Genomic DNA, 15,449 nt, shown 5'->3' on the forward strand with positions numbered 1-15,449 from the left:
TTTGCTTTTCATTGGCTTCTTTAACTTTTTTCTTTGAAAAAGAGAAAAGTCGACGTTTCTTTTTCTTTTCTTTTTTGGTGTCAACCGCGTCTTTTTCTTGAAGCCCCTCCTTTGGCTCAATGACCTGCGGCTCAGTAATCTGCTCATGTGACTCTTTAATATTCACAGGACTGGGATTATTTTCTTTTTCTGCATTCTTTTGCTTTTCATTGGCTTCTTTAACTTTTTTCTTTGAAAAAGAGAAAAGTTGACGTTTCTTTTTCTTTTCTTTTTTGGTGTCAACCGCGTCTTTTTCTTGAAGCCCCTCCTTTGGCTCAGTGACCTGCGGCTCAGTAATCTGCTCATGTGACTCTTCAATATTCACAGGACTGGGATTATTTTCTTTTTCGTCGCTTTGAGGTATCTTTTCCCCAGCCTTAACCGCTTCTGCTATTATCTCAGTATTTGCGGTTTTAGGTAAATCAACCAGTCCTAACATATAAATATATCACTGGGTCAATAAACTGTTCCTGATAATAATCAGCAATATTGTACCATCTGGTATACGCATGGCTACTTTGTGGATACGAAATTGTATATATATTGTATATTCAGTTGTATATATACATTTATGGGGTCCGTTATCCGGAAATTTGTTATCCAGTTATGTGCATAAACTTTTTTTTTTTTTATCACCCACATGGATGTTCTTGCTCAAAAGTCCACGTAGAAGCGGTATGGCATCTCCCACCCATAAGGTGATATATATACAAAATATTAATGTTCCCTCACACATTACATCACCGCGCTTTGTTGCCCCCCATCCCTGCTGACTGCAGTGAAGCCGCTGGGGAGGGAACACAGACATCTGCTGGTCTCTCCTTTTGTTACACCCTTGATGAAAGCAATTTGAATTATATTAGCTCTGTTACTTTAATAGCCAAAAATATTCCAAAGCCACAGGGGAAGATAAAAGGCGAGCCAGGCTCTCTGGGAGCGAAAGCTCTGTTTGCATTTCAGAAAAGGGTTCAGCTCAGTGGGAGACCTTCACATTGATAAGTTGTTTGTGAGTCGGACTGGCAGGATTTATAAAGGGATCACATCCATTCTAAGCAGCCTGCTCTCTCAGATGACAATAGCTCCCAATCATTTACTGTAAGGGCCTCCTTAAACTGCGCTTCGTGGGAAAGATTCCTCCGGAAAACTAATGTACAGTTATCTATCACCCGATGTCACGCTGCAATGCAGGTTGTTTATACCAGTCTCACCTTTGGATGAGTAAGTGCTGCTTAAATAGCTGCCCATTCTTTTTTTGGAATGGGCGTAGGGACATAAAACATTAACCAAACCGTACTTGGCCTTCATTAATCAGAGGGAAGCTCCGCGTGACACAGTAGGTGACTATGTTATCGTCGGTGTCTGGAAAAGGGGACTGTGCCCATTTCTTCAGGAATTTCAAAAATGTTTCCGTTGGTAAAAAAAAGAGTTCATACCTCCCAACGTTTTTTTGGAAACAGAAAGAGGGATAAAAAGATTTGCCGCGCATACGAAATGGCCAGCGGGATCACTTCATTTTCCGAAGTCGCCAAAAGTTTCCTCATGGGGGTGTCTTTGGGAAAACAAAGCGCTCTGAGCGCCACCCCGTCAGCAATTGACATTCTAGCCGGCGGGAAGCCAGGGGAGGCAGTTTGGGGAGATTAGTCGATCCGAAGAAGAGGACTAGTGATGGGCGAAATAAATTTGGCAGGCACAATAATAATATTTTTGTTATTTGTGAAACTGCAGCAAAAAATCGCAGGCAAAAATTTGTCAGCCTCAAAAAAAAATGTGGACACCGTCAGAATAGTCGCTCACTGACGCTTGTCCACATTATTTGGACGCCCATTGACTTTAATGCGGGCGTCAAAATTGCAGCTGGCGTCAAAATTCACGTTTTGCGAATCGTTCAGCGTTTTGCGAATTTCGCTGGACAAATTCGCCCATCACTACTCCAGATCCAGATCCAAAATTGCAAAATGTAAAAATATTTATCAGTTCTGACCAAAACTTGCTGTTTCAGATATCCAGACCGTTAAAGTCTCATGAGGAGATTTGTCACCGGGCGACTAAACTCCCCGAATCTGTGTGTCTCTGCTCTAAAGGAGAATGAAAACTACCAAATCAGTTTAATGCAAAGCGATAAGCCACAATAGTGCAAGCTATAACACTATATTTATTCTGTAGAATGCTTTCCCATACCTGAGTAAACCGCTCTATAAGCTCTCTGTTTGTTTAGGATAGCAGCTGCCATATTAGCTGGGTGTGACATCACTTCCTGCTTAAGTGTCTCCCATCTCACTCATAGCCGTGGGCTCAGATTCCAGCAGGGAGGAAGGAGGGAGAGAGGAACAAACTGAGCATGCTCAAGCCCAAGCCCTGGAAGTTTAAACTGAAAACAGGAAGTCTGATACAGAAGCCCATGAGTACACAAATATGGTGTTTCTTTTGACAGAGGACTCTGAGCTATAGTCCTGTGCAGAACAAATTTCTAAGACCCGGACCCAACCCAAACCGCAACCCACATATTTACCCACATTCGCTACCTGACCCGGACCCGCAACTGCCTTATCCGCAACCCGACCCACAACCTGCCGTCCACCATCAAACAGGACGTGATGTTGCTGCAAACTGGAAGTGACCTCATCAAAAGTGGGCGGGACAGGAACAAGTTTTGTACATCTTTAAAACGAGTAAACTATAGACAATAGTACATAACATAAGAAATTTAGATCTGCAACAGACCCGCAGAACCGCAACCCGTATCTATACCTGCACCTGAAAATTCTCCCCACGGGTACCCAACCAGCTGCAGGACTCTACTCAGAGCAGAATTACTTTGAGGGTTTAATGGTGTATTTATATAAACTTTTTTGATAAAGCTTACTTAGTTTTAACCGTTTTTTTGCCTTTAAGGACCGTTGAACAATATACTGTATATAGGATATAAAAGTCACAATATAAGACAGAAATTAATAACAATTCATATTAAATGGCAGCTCAGAATCCAGGGCATTTCTGCATCAGAAATTGATCATCGTTCAATGTCGTGAACCTCATTATTTGCTAGATAATTTGTGACAACCCCTAAACGTAGCTTCTCAACAGCTGCCCAGAGCATACTGTTCGTCAGTGTATCACTGAGAAAATCCAGGATGAGGAGTTTCAGGGACAACTTTAACGGTCTGAATTTTTACTGATACTTTCAAGAGTTCTCCGAAAACTCTACCAAAAACTCAGGTACTTTTAGCAGACTGCACTTGGTCTTCTGTTGGTTGGACTGGTTTGCAGCAAGATCTCCCAGTGGGGCTCAGCCAAAGCAATTCTATTAATTCCAATTAATTGTTGTGAGCGTGAGTCCTCAATGTCAGGTTCTCCGGTGGCCCTGTCTAACACTAAACTCAGTTGTCATCTGATAATGCTCAGTCCTAAATAATATCAAGGCAGTTGGCTTTAATTTTTTTTTAAGCAGTTGAGTTGTTTATGAGAGTCTAATTCTTTGCATATTTGCTAGTGTTCCTCTCTCTTGTTGATGAAGCTCTAGGAATGTTTCCAACGAGGAACTCAGTATTTAGCCGCAATCTCTGTTCCCTTTCTCTGCCGTATTATCTCATCCTTCAATGATCATGTGTTCTTTAACAGCCTCAGCTGATGCCAATAAAACGGCCTCCAAACAAATTTCCGATTCTTCATCATCATATAAAATGAAATAGAAGCTCTTTATGTATCTGTATTGCCCCTTCTGTTCCTCTCTTCAACAAGGAATCCAAAGTATCTAAAGGCACTGTCACATTTGTTTTGCCTTTTTTAATTTATCTATCACCTAAACCTGAAAGGGGACATTAGGCTTTCCTAAAATTCCTAAAATTTAACAGAATCTCCCAAGCCTTGATATTATGAACTTCTGCAAAATGTCCACATTTTGACATTACAGTTGCAGTAACTGTTTGGCCCTGGTCACAAAAAATAAGGGATGCACAAAATACACTATTTTGGATTCGGCCGAACCCCCGAATCCTTTGTGAAAAATTTGGCCTTATACCAAACCGAATCCTAATTTGCATATGGGAAGGGAAAAACATTTTTTACTTCCTTGTTTTGTGACAAAAAGTCACGTGATTCCCTCCCTGCTCCTAATTTCCATATGGAAATTAGGATTCGGTTCAGCCGGGCAGAAGCATCGGAATCCTGCTGAAAATGGCCGAATCCGAATCCTGCTAAAAATGGCCGAATCCCGAACCAAATCCTGGATTCGGTACATCCATCTCTGTATGGGTGGTTCTGAAGTTTTGTAGCAATGTAGCAGAAGTCAACTTTACATGCTTGCTGAAAGATTTGTTCATAGTTACATAGTTACAGTTAAATCTGGTTAAAAAAGTTCAACCCCTCCAAATGAAACCCAGCATCCATATACACCCCTCCATACCTTCACATAAATTCTATATACCCATATCTATACTAACTATAGAGTTTAGTATCACAATAGCCTTCGATATTTTGTCTGTCCAAGAAATCATCCAAGTCATTCTTAGGGGGTTATTTATCAAGGTCAGAATATCTAAAATAAAAATCCGATCAACTCTGACTGCCCGAATGGACCTTATTTGTCATTAAAAGAGTCCGAAAAATTGGGTTGGGAAAAAATCCGATAACATCAGAGCTATGCCCGAAAAGTACAAGTTTCTCGTACTTTTCTGCAAATACTATGAATTTTTCTGACTTTTTGGTCCAAAATTCTCAAAATGATTGGATATCAGTACGGACAGCAGCGCAGACACTGGGCCTTCCCTATCGACTAATACAGGACCTTGAGAGCTTTGAGATGTCGGATTTTTGGAGTGTGACTTTTAAGACCATCAGGCTTTAATAAATTCCGAAAAATTTGTAGGTTTTTGTCCGAAAACTACGAATTATTTGAATTTCGGATATTTGGAGCATAATAAATAACCCCCTTAAAGTCATTAACAGAATCAGCATCACAACATCACCCGGCAGTGCATTCCCCAACCTCACTGTCCTGACTGTGAAGAACCCCCTACGTTGCTTCAAATGAAAGTTCTTTTCTTCTAGTCTAAAGGGGAGGCCTCTGGTACGTGATCCACTTTATGGGTAAAAAGGTCCCCTGCTATTTGTCTATAATGTCCTCTAATGTACTTGTAAAGTCTAATCATGTCCCCTCGCAAGCGCCTTTTTTCCAGAGAAAACAACCACAACCTTGACAGTCTCCCCTCATAATTTAACTCTTCCCTCCCTGTAACCAGTTTAGTTGCACTTAGTCTCTGCAGTCTCTCCAGCTCATTTATATCCTTTTTAGGGCAGACACACACTCTCAGATAAATTGTCTCTTCTTGGGGGCGACTAATCTCCCTGAACTGCCTCCTTCCAGTTAGAATCTAAATCGCCGGCAGGATGGCACTCGGAGCACGTCGTTTTCCGAAGTCGCCCGAAATTTCCTTGTGAAGCCACGTTGGGCGACTTCGGAAAATGAAGCGCACTGATTGTCATCTAGTAGGCAGGAGGCAGTTCGGGGAGATTAGTAGCACGAAGACGAAGAGATTTGTCGCTGGGCAACTAACCTCCCCTAATGTGTCTCTGCCCTTAATTTTCTTTGGTTTACATCCCTTTAAGCATTCTTTAATAAGTCAGGCCAGGACATTCGCCACACTGTACCACTAAAGTTTAGTAATCTTCAAGAAGTTTGTATGTTCTTCTTATGCTAGTGTGGGTTTCCTCTGGGTACTCCAGTTTCCAAAAACATAGAGGACGGTTAACGGCTCCCAATTGGCTTGACATTTGTGTAAATGTTATAGGAGCAGCCAGCAGGGCTGTATTTAGGTCTAGTGTTACCCTAGGCATTGACTCTTTCCCATAGCAGTCAATTTGGTTCATGCACTGATCACAAAAGAACCAGGTTCTCTTCTCTCAGGTCTACTGCTGGATTTACCCACAAGTATCTGGCACCGGCTTGGGGTTGATTGTTATTAACATACAGTCATCCAAGAGCCATCTTCTAAAGTTGCCACACTAGACTTGGGCCCACTGGGCCTTTATGCTAAATATGGCTCTGGGTATGGGCCTTAGATAACAAGTTTCATTGGGAATTGATCTATAATCTATGTAAGGCACTACAGAATGTGTCAGCACTATATAAATAAAGGTTATTAATAAGAATGCTACCGCACTCCGTCAGGACAGAAAGTGAGCCAGCTTGCTGTAAGCTCAGAATGGTAGCCATCTGGATATACATCAATGTTCTACTGGCCTGCCAGAATACTAAAGGATCTCCCAGGTTAAATTTGTAGGGGCCCACTGCCTAGGAGAATTCAGTTTACCCACCTTTATTTGCACCAAGGGCCCATATTTAAAAAAACAAAAAACATTTGGCACTAACTACTTGCATCGAAAATGGTCCTTGGGTGTCAGATTCTCTGTGGGGTCCGATGTAAGATGTTGCTTTAGATCAGGGGTGCCCACAAGGTAGAGCGGGATCTACCAGTAGACCCAGGGTCGGACTGGAGCCTTGGGGGCCCACCGGGGCTGCAAACTAAAGGCCCTCCTGGCAGCCCCCGGGGGCCCCCTCCCGATCTCCAACTCCCTGACCTGCCGCACACTGTTCGCACATGCGCAGACACATCACGCTGCTCCTGAATGCGCAGCTCGCGCATGTGTCAAAATGGCGCATACGCAAATTTCTTAATGGCACATCCGGTGCGGGGGGTAGAAGGTCTGGGCAGGCGGGGCCCATGAGGGCTGGGGCCCACCGAGTATTTTCCAGGTTTCCCGCCGGCCCAGTCTGACACTGAGTAGACCTTAAGGGCAGAGACACATTCAGGGAGATGTAGTCACCCCATGATAAATCACCTCTTCTTTGGGGTGATTAATCTCACTAAATTACCAACCGCCGGATAGAGTCTAAATTGTCGGCGGGATAGTCCTCGGAGCGATTCATTTTCTGAAGTCGCACAAAGTTTCCTTGTGAGGATTTACACTTGGGGAGATTAATCGCCCGAAGAAGAGGAGATTTGTCGCTGGGCGACTAATCTCCCCAAATCTGAGCGCGTGTCTCTGCCCTTAGCTGGGGATCAGTAGATCTTAAGACACTGTCAACAAACAGCTTGGCTAAATCACCCTCCTGTTTCATTCTTTTCATTTAGATATTTATTACTATTAGTTGTTATTGTTACATAAGAAATAGTTGTTTGTTGGCAATATAAATTTTCTCATAAATCAATATTTAAGTAATATTTTCCATGGAACATAAGTGTTTTTATGGCTGTAGATCATAATAGGACATCATCACTAAAAGTAGACCTCACATTAGTTTTGGTCCCTTCTGCTTTAGATTAGGAATTCTGTAAATCTTTGTTCTTGCCTGTTATTCAAATAAGCAGCAAATCACGTTGGCTGACAAAGCAATGATTATCACATGAAAATGATTACAAAACATCTATGTATGAATCCTTGCTATGACTCATGTTCAATATTTGTAATACAAGAGCAGGCCAAGCCACCAAGTATACTTGAAGTGTTATAAAAAGCCATTGTGGTCCAGTTTCTCAGTCCCTGAATTGTTTCCTCCCCTCGACTCGCCGAGAACGACTTCTTTTAACATATTCCGCCCCAATAAAGGATCTCTCAGATTTTACCCGCTGTGCTAAATAAAATAAACAGCGTTCTGGAACGGGAAAGCCAAGAACGGGGAAAAAATGGCTGTGGTCTGGTAGTTACCAAACAAAAAAAATCTCTTATTGCTTATACGTTTATTTTTTTTTATTGGTCGGGTTTATGAAGTTCTGGGAATAGGAGAAGTCAGATTGGAGTACGGTGAATAAAGTTCTGTTTTTATTGAGTCGGGTAAGAGTAACGTGTCAGCTGTAAAACGGAGATTAAAATGTCTGCGCGGAAAATAAAAATGGCAATTGCTGGATATATTATTTGGATCCTTGGTGCTGCACTTTTTTTTATTTAACACAGGAAAAATAAAAATGCAAAATACTCTTTATACAGTATAGTCTGCCAATGAAAAAGGTTTATTTCTCTTCCAATTAGCAGTGAAATGAATCCTGGAGGTTTATAGCGCTGCCACGTTATTTATTCTGTTGTTTTTGTAACATTTTTTTTAAATTGTTAAGCGATTTTTATGCCTTATATACCGCCATGGGTCCATGTTCATTTAGACTTTTTATCATTTCCGAATTCTAAACGATATATATTAAAGCCATTTGCATAAATTGCAGCAGTTCCCATTGCAGCATTTCTTAGCTCTGAGGCCCTAACTGGAGTCAAACCTAGGCAAAAAAGGCAACAGCTTTCTTCATTGAACCCCTGTGTTTTCAGATTTTTTGGTTATCTGTCATCTAATAGCACACGTCATGTAAATTTGCTTCTTTCATCTACTTTAAAGGACCACTTATACATTTACTGTAGGCCAGCCCAAAACCCATGGGAATAGCTTTTTAGCAGGAAGCAAGATGTCAGAGGTCTTCTGGCCCTTTAGTGATGTCAGAAATGGGCAGTTGTGGTGTGGGTATGTGACATCTCAGACTCAAGCCTGTAAGTTGTAATGATAATTCAAGGGCTTAGGTCTGAGTTGAGACAACATGGGCTGATTTATAGTCTGCTAATGCCTCATTGATTACATTTTCCCTGTTATTTGTCTAATCCAAAGGTATAAATCCATTTTCATATATTTTGATATCCATGGCTTCTATGAATGTGTTCTTGACTTTTGTAATTTTAGGCTTCCCTAAACCTTGGTTGCTACGCTTATAAGAGGGCCATGGCGTTTTATGATGTCATTACAATGTCATGACGTCATGTCATCAGGGGCACTCATTGAGGCAAGTTGAGAAAGCGCCCAGCAGTTTACTAGCGGCCAGTGTCGGACTGGGACACCAGGGGCCCACCCAAAAACTTTTTACTAGGGGTCCCCCAATTAATCTTAGACCAGGGGCCCACTCTTAGTAATATTATTCTTTCTCTACTCACTCAGCCTCTATTCTTCTAGGGGCAAATTCACTAAGCCGCGAAGCGCCGAACGCTAGCGTTAATTCGCTAGCGTTTGGCATTTTCGCTACTGCGCAAATTCACTAACGAACGGTGGCGTAGTTTCGCTAGTGTTACTTCGCAACCTTACGCCAGACGAATTTTCGCTAGCGACGAAACTACGCAAATTCACTAACTTGCGCAGTGTACTGAACGCTACCTTTTACGCTAGACTTCCTTCGCCACCTCAGACCTGGCGAAGCGCAATAGAGTAGATAGGGATTGTTTAAAAAAAAAGTCAATTTTTTTTCTAAGTCCCAAAAAACGCTGGCGTGTTTTCTACATGATGGCTGATAGGCTGAAAAAGATCGAAATTTTTTGGGGCTCCCCTTCCTCCCCCCTACATTTCCTGACTCATGCCAACTTACCTAGACAGTGGGCACATGTGTAGGGCAAAATAAAATTTTTATTTGCTGATTTGAAGGTTTTCTAGGCATTTGTAGTGCAGATACGTGTTCCTCCATTGAAATTTGAATTTCACGCCGTATGCAAATTAGCCTTCGCTAGCGTAACTTCGCTTTATATAGCGAATCAACGCTAGCGCAACTTCGCAACCTTACGCTACCCCTGTGCGCAACTTCGGATTTTAGTGAATTTGCGGAGCCCTGGCGAAACTACGCCTGGCGAAGTGCGGCGAAGTTACGCCTGGCGCAACTTCGCATCTTAGTGAATTTGCCCCCTAGTCTCTTTTCTTTATATACTACAATCTATTATTCCATCTATTTCTCATAGAAATAGGGAATAGCCATGAAATAGACCAAATGTTTAGCAGCATGAGGGACCACTGACACCTGGGCCCACCGGGAGTTTTCCTGGTATCCCTGTGGTCCAGTCCGACACTGCTAGCGGTGGTCAAATGCAGCTCCTGGTAACTTTAAGGGTGGTGGCACATGCTGCTATTCTGGAAGATTAGTCGCCTAGCGACAAACTGCCTCTTCTTTGGGCGACTAATCTCCCGGCAATGCCTTTCTGCCGGCTAGACTGTAAATCGCTGGCACTCGGAACACTCCAGTTTTTCCGAAGCTGCATCACGAGAAAACTTCAGGTGACTTTGGAAAGCTGAATCGGTCTGAGTGCCATCCCACCGGCGATTTACATTCTAGCCGGCAGGAAGGTATTCCTGGGAGATTAGTCGCCCGAAGAAGAGGCGATTTGTAATCTCCCGGAATAGCAGCATGTGCCACCACCCTTAAAGTTACCAGGAGCTGCATTTTTCTGAGTAGAAGGCATTGCAGGGAGATTAGTCGCAGAAGAAGAAGCAATTTGTAGCTGGGTGACTAATCTCCCCGAATAGCAGTGTGTGCCACCCCCCTAAGAGACAAATTTCTGGTTTACAAACTGCAAATTAAGTGTTTCTAGTGCAGAAAAAGTAAAGGAGGGGGGTCGGCAGCAGGAAAGCCGCCTCGAGTATCAGAGGGGTCAGGGTCGCCCCTGCATGTTATTACAAGCAAAAATGACTGGAAATGGTTTTAACATGTGCAGAGCTGCAACAAGACCACCCTAGGGTTGATTATAGCCTCTACCAAGGGATACCAAGCCCATTATGCCATCATATGTTTTCTCCTAAACGTCCACCAATAGAAGACACATTGCGCATTAGACAGAATAATGCAATTGACTTTACATTCTTACACACTTAAAAATGTATATAGGCATGTAATTAGAACTGTATCCATATGGTCTTCTTAAAAAATATATAATAGTTTTTTTTCCTTCACTGTATGATTGGTTAATTGAAGACACTTCCCTGATCTTTATGTTTCAGATTTCCAGATCGAACAACATGAATCTCCAGTAAAGTCCAGGGCTGGTTACAAGTGTCTACCAAGAGACAAGACTTGGCCCAGGGGGGGCAGAATTTAACCTGCTCGCTGTACATTGTCTCCAACCTGCCTGAAACGGATATTGGCCTTGGGTGAGTTCCATTTCATTGAGGAATTCCATTCATGCTATCTTTCCAAGCTCACATTGTCATTTTGAATATGTTAAGTCTCCTCTATAAATTACGAGAGTTGATGCCTTTGATAAAGGAGACTATTAAGTGGTGCCAAGTTGGGCCCCCAGTGCTCGTTGAGATTGATAAAATGCTGTAGATGACGTTACATCAGCACTTTGGACTCCTTTTTGCATTTCATCCTTGATTTCTTGCAGTTGTGTATGTGTAAAGCAGGGATCAGTGGTTTTTCCAGCTTCTATTGGACTACTGCACCTGAAATCCTGTGTGGAGAATTGGGGGCAAATTTGCTAAGATCCAAAGTTGCTCCAGCGACAGCTTCGCCGCACTTCGCCAAATGTAGTTTCGCCAGTGCTATGCAAATTCTCTAAAATGTGAAGTTGCGCTCAGGGAGGCGAATGGTAGCGAAGTTGCGCTACCGTTACTTCGTCAGGCAAAGCGAATACGATAGTGATGCCTAATTTGCATACGGCGCGAAGTTAAAATATAATGGACGTATAAGCTGCAGCAACTACATTACACTACACAAGCCCAGGAAACCTTTAATAAATAAAATAAATTGCCCTACACATGTGCCCAGTGTATAGTTTAGGTGCCATATGTTAGGAAATGTAGGGGGGGGAAGGAGGGTACCCCCAAAAAAATTTCAATCTTTTTCAGCCTATCACCCTTAAAGGAGAAGGAAAGGTTAAAACTAAGTAAGCCTTATCAGAAAGGTCCACCTAAATATACCAGTAAACCCTCAAAGTAGTGCTGCTCTGAGTCCCCTGTCAAAAGAAACAGCACATTTCTTTCCTTCTATTGTGTACTCATGGGCTTCTGTATCAGACTTCCTGTTTTCAGCTTAAACCTCATTGCCCTGGGCAAGAGCATGCTCAGTTTGCTCCTCTTCCCCCCTCCTCCCTTCTCTACTGTAATCTGAGCCCAGAGCAGGGAGAGACTCAGGCAGGAAGTGATGTCACACCATGTTAATACTGCAGCTCCTATTCTAAACAAACAGTAAGTTTCTAGAGCTTTTTACTCAGGTATGGTAAAACATTCTACAGAATAAATATAGCATTCTAGCTTGCACTATTGCAGCTAATCTATTGGCAATAAAATGCCACCGTAGCTTTCCTTCTCCTTTAAAAAAGTAAAAGACGCCAGCGTTTTTTAGAACTTAGAAAAAATTCCAACTTTTTTTGAAGCAATCCCTATCTACTCAATTGCACGTCGCCTGGTCTGAGGTGGCGAAGGCAAGTCTGGCGCAAGTTCAGTTTAATGCGCAAGTTAGTGAATTAGCGTAGTTGCGTCCCTTCACCATAGCGTAACTTCACCTGGCATAAGGGTGCGAAGTAGCGCTAGAGTAGGTCCACTTTGCTAGCGACTTTACGCCAGCACCCGTTAGTAAAACGGCGAAGTAACGAAATGACGTCACGCTGGTGAATCTGCGCTATCGTTAGCCGCTTCGCGATTTAGTGAATTTGCCCCTTGGTGTGGTGAAAGCCAGGGTGGAATTAATCTCAGATCCCTGCTATGGCTTATTATTGTTGAGTTTTGTTTATGCCTGTTCACGTCATTGAGAATATTAGGATGTGCTTGTTCCTTTAACATGATATGTAGGGTCCTCTGATTGGTTTGTGCTCTGTGCATGGAATGAGATGAACTCTGCACAAAGTAGTTGTTTTGTTGCAGAAGATGATGCATGTTGTGCCTCTATGTTCCAAGAAAATCTCTTTATTTTTGAAGTAGTTTCCAGGGGTTTAGACATCTCAGAGTTTGATGCTGCCTGCTATGTGCTTTGGTTCTCTCAAGTTTAGATATTACATATTAGCATATAATATATTATATTATATATTTGTTTTTTTGGGGGGTTCCAGGCCTTTCTGGATCCATCATTTGATTGATGCCTGGTTACATATAGCATGTTTATTTTGCACTTAATACCTCGCTGCAGTTGGTGCAATTTGCCTGAGCTCCAAAGTGCTACTTTCAGGAGGAGCATGACAAGAACAAGTGTCCCCAGGCACTCCTCTAGTCTGTTTATCATTCAGAACACAATTTTGACCCACACCATGGGATGCAATGTGCTAGGGAACCCCTGTAGTTATGGCTTGTGTTAGGTACACTGCACTCCAGTGCCTTAGCCTTAGGCTTTTAGGAGAAGGTAAACTACCAAAGCAGTTTATTGCCATAGATTAGCCACAATAGTGCAAGCTATAACACTTTATTTATTCTGCAGAATGCTTTACCATACGTGAGTAACCTGCTCTAGAAGCTCTCTGTTTGTTTGGGATAGCAGCTGCCATATTAGCTTGGTGTGACATCACTTCCTGCCTGAGTCTCTCCCTTCTCACTCAAAGCTCTGGACTCAGATTACAACAGGGATGGGATGAGGGAGGTTTGAAGAGGGAGGAGGGAGGGAGAGAGGAGCAAACTGAGCATGCTCAAGCCCTAGCCCTGGAGGTTTAAGCTGAAAACAGGAAGTCTGATACAGAAGCCCATGAGTACACAATAGAAGGAAAGAAATGTGGTGTTTCTTTTGACAGAGGACTTAGAGCAACATTACTTTGAGGGTTTACTGGTGTATTTATATAGACCTTTCTGATAAAGCTTACTTAGTTTTAGCCTTTCCTTCTCCTTTTAGGCAAATGAGGCATGTTCTCCACCAATCAGAGCCTGGCCAAGTAGTATTGATGTTTGGTGGTTGCTTCACTTCTCATACCTGTGCCGATTGCTGACCAGGAGCATGAGCGTTAGAAACAAGGACCAGATTGGCTTCTAATGTGCACGCACCATTTTGCCAAATAGCAACGGAATTAAAGGGGTTGTTCACCTTTAAATTACCCTTTAGTATGATGTAGAGAGGGATATTCTTAGACAATTGGCAATTGAGTTGAATATTTTATTATATTTGTAGTTTTTGAGTTATTTAGCTTTTTTTATTCAGCAGCTCTCCAGTTTGCAATTTCAGCCATCTGGTTGCTAGGGGCCAAACTACCCTAGCAACCATGCGCTGATTTGAATAAGAGGCTGGAATATGAATAGGAGAGGCCTGAATAGAAAGTGGAGTCATAAAAATTAGCAATAACAATACACTTGTAGCCTTACAGAGGGTTTGTTTTTAGATGGGGTCAGTGACCCCCATTTGAAAGCTGGAAAGATTCAGAAGAAGAAGGCAAATCATTCAAAAACGATAAAAAATACACAATGAAGACCAGTTGAAAAGTTGCTTAGAATTGGCCATTCTATAACACACTAAAAGTTAACTTGAAGGTGAACCACCCCTATCAAGAGGGCAGAAGTGATCCAACGTTGGCACACAACTCCGATTCTCTGCTGGAACACGCGGGCACCTTCCATGATGCCCCTCAAGGCACAAACAGTATGGCAGTAATTCTGCTCAGTTTCAGGGTGCTGGGAGTTGGTTTAAGTCAAGGCCATTGAGCTTGCTAGTGATCCGATCACCTACACACAAAGGTGCTAATGTTCTTTAAAGAACACTTAAAGGGTAGGAATCTCAACCGAGCTCTACAATAATCACTTTGTGCTTGAGCCCTTATGAATTCCACTATAATAACATGTATGTTCCCATGACTCATTCCGCCATAACATTTCACAGCCCATTTAAGCGGATGCTCAGTGATTCAAAGCCCTACTGATAGTTCTACCTGCAAACTATGTGCTGTTTACAGTCATCAGGAATTTGTATCCCTTTTCTTGTCAATTACTAGTCAAATTGCTTGGAATTTCATTTATTTGGTTTTTTGATTAATAAAGTGCCACTATTAGTGATGGGCAAATTTGTCCTGTTTCGATTCGTCAAGAAATTCATGAATTTCCAGTGAAATACGCGAAATGGCGAAAAATTCTATACAAATAATAATGTTGACACATGACGGTTTTGACGCGAGCGACTTTTCCGACGTGTCCAGGTGAATTTTCATGACAGTTTCACGAATTTATTCGCCGGCAGCAAAATGAGGAAATTCGCAGCGAATTCGCACCTGGCGAATTTATTCGCCCATCACTAGCCACTATTTAAATTTCACTTGAAAGTAAGCAATCATTTTGATTCTATATACATATAGGGGGTTATTTATCAAAGTCCGAATTTATTTCAATATTTTCTGAAAAAAACTCGGACCAAATCCTCACGGGTTTTTTGGGCTTATTTATTAATACACTTTTCCGAAATTTTTGTTTGCTGGAAAAAATACGAAAAAAAAATCATTTTTCATCTGAATTTCAAGATTTTTTCAGATTTTTCATCTGATTTTTTCGGATTTTTTACCCAAAAACTCCGAATTTTGCCCAAAAACTTCTGGGTGTTGCCAAAAACCCAGCGCACATCAAAAAATCATTGGGACTTCTCCCATTGACTTATATGCAACCCCGACAGGTCTGAGATGCCGGATTTCAGATTCAGACTTTTCCCATCCTCAGGGTTTAATAA

At 42.1% G+C, this 15,449-nt stretch overlaps 1 protein-coding gene across 1 annotated transcript in view; it reads left to right on the plus strand.

Moving 5' to 3' along the window:
• The first annotated feature begins 10,825 nt into the window (after positions 1-10,825).
• Positions 10,826-15,449, plus strand: part of ccnd2.S (cyclin D2 S homeolog) — a 127,469-nt gene continuing 122,845 nt past the window's right edge. Inside the window, exon 1 of the mRNA XM_018254469.2 lies at positions 10,826-10,975. The gene's annotated coding sequence lies outside the window, so the exon portion shown is untranslated. The remainder of the gene's footprint in view (positions 10,976-15,449) is intronic.

This window comes from Xenopus laevis, chromosome 3S (genome assembly GCF_017654675.1).
Source record: "Xenopus laevis strain J_2021 chromosome 3S, Xenopus_laevis_v10.1, whole genome shotgun sequence".
Lineage (NCBI taxonomy): Eukaryota > Metazoa > Chordata > Amphibia > Anura > Pipidae > Xenopus > Xenopus laevis.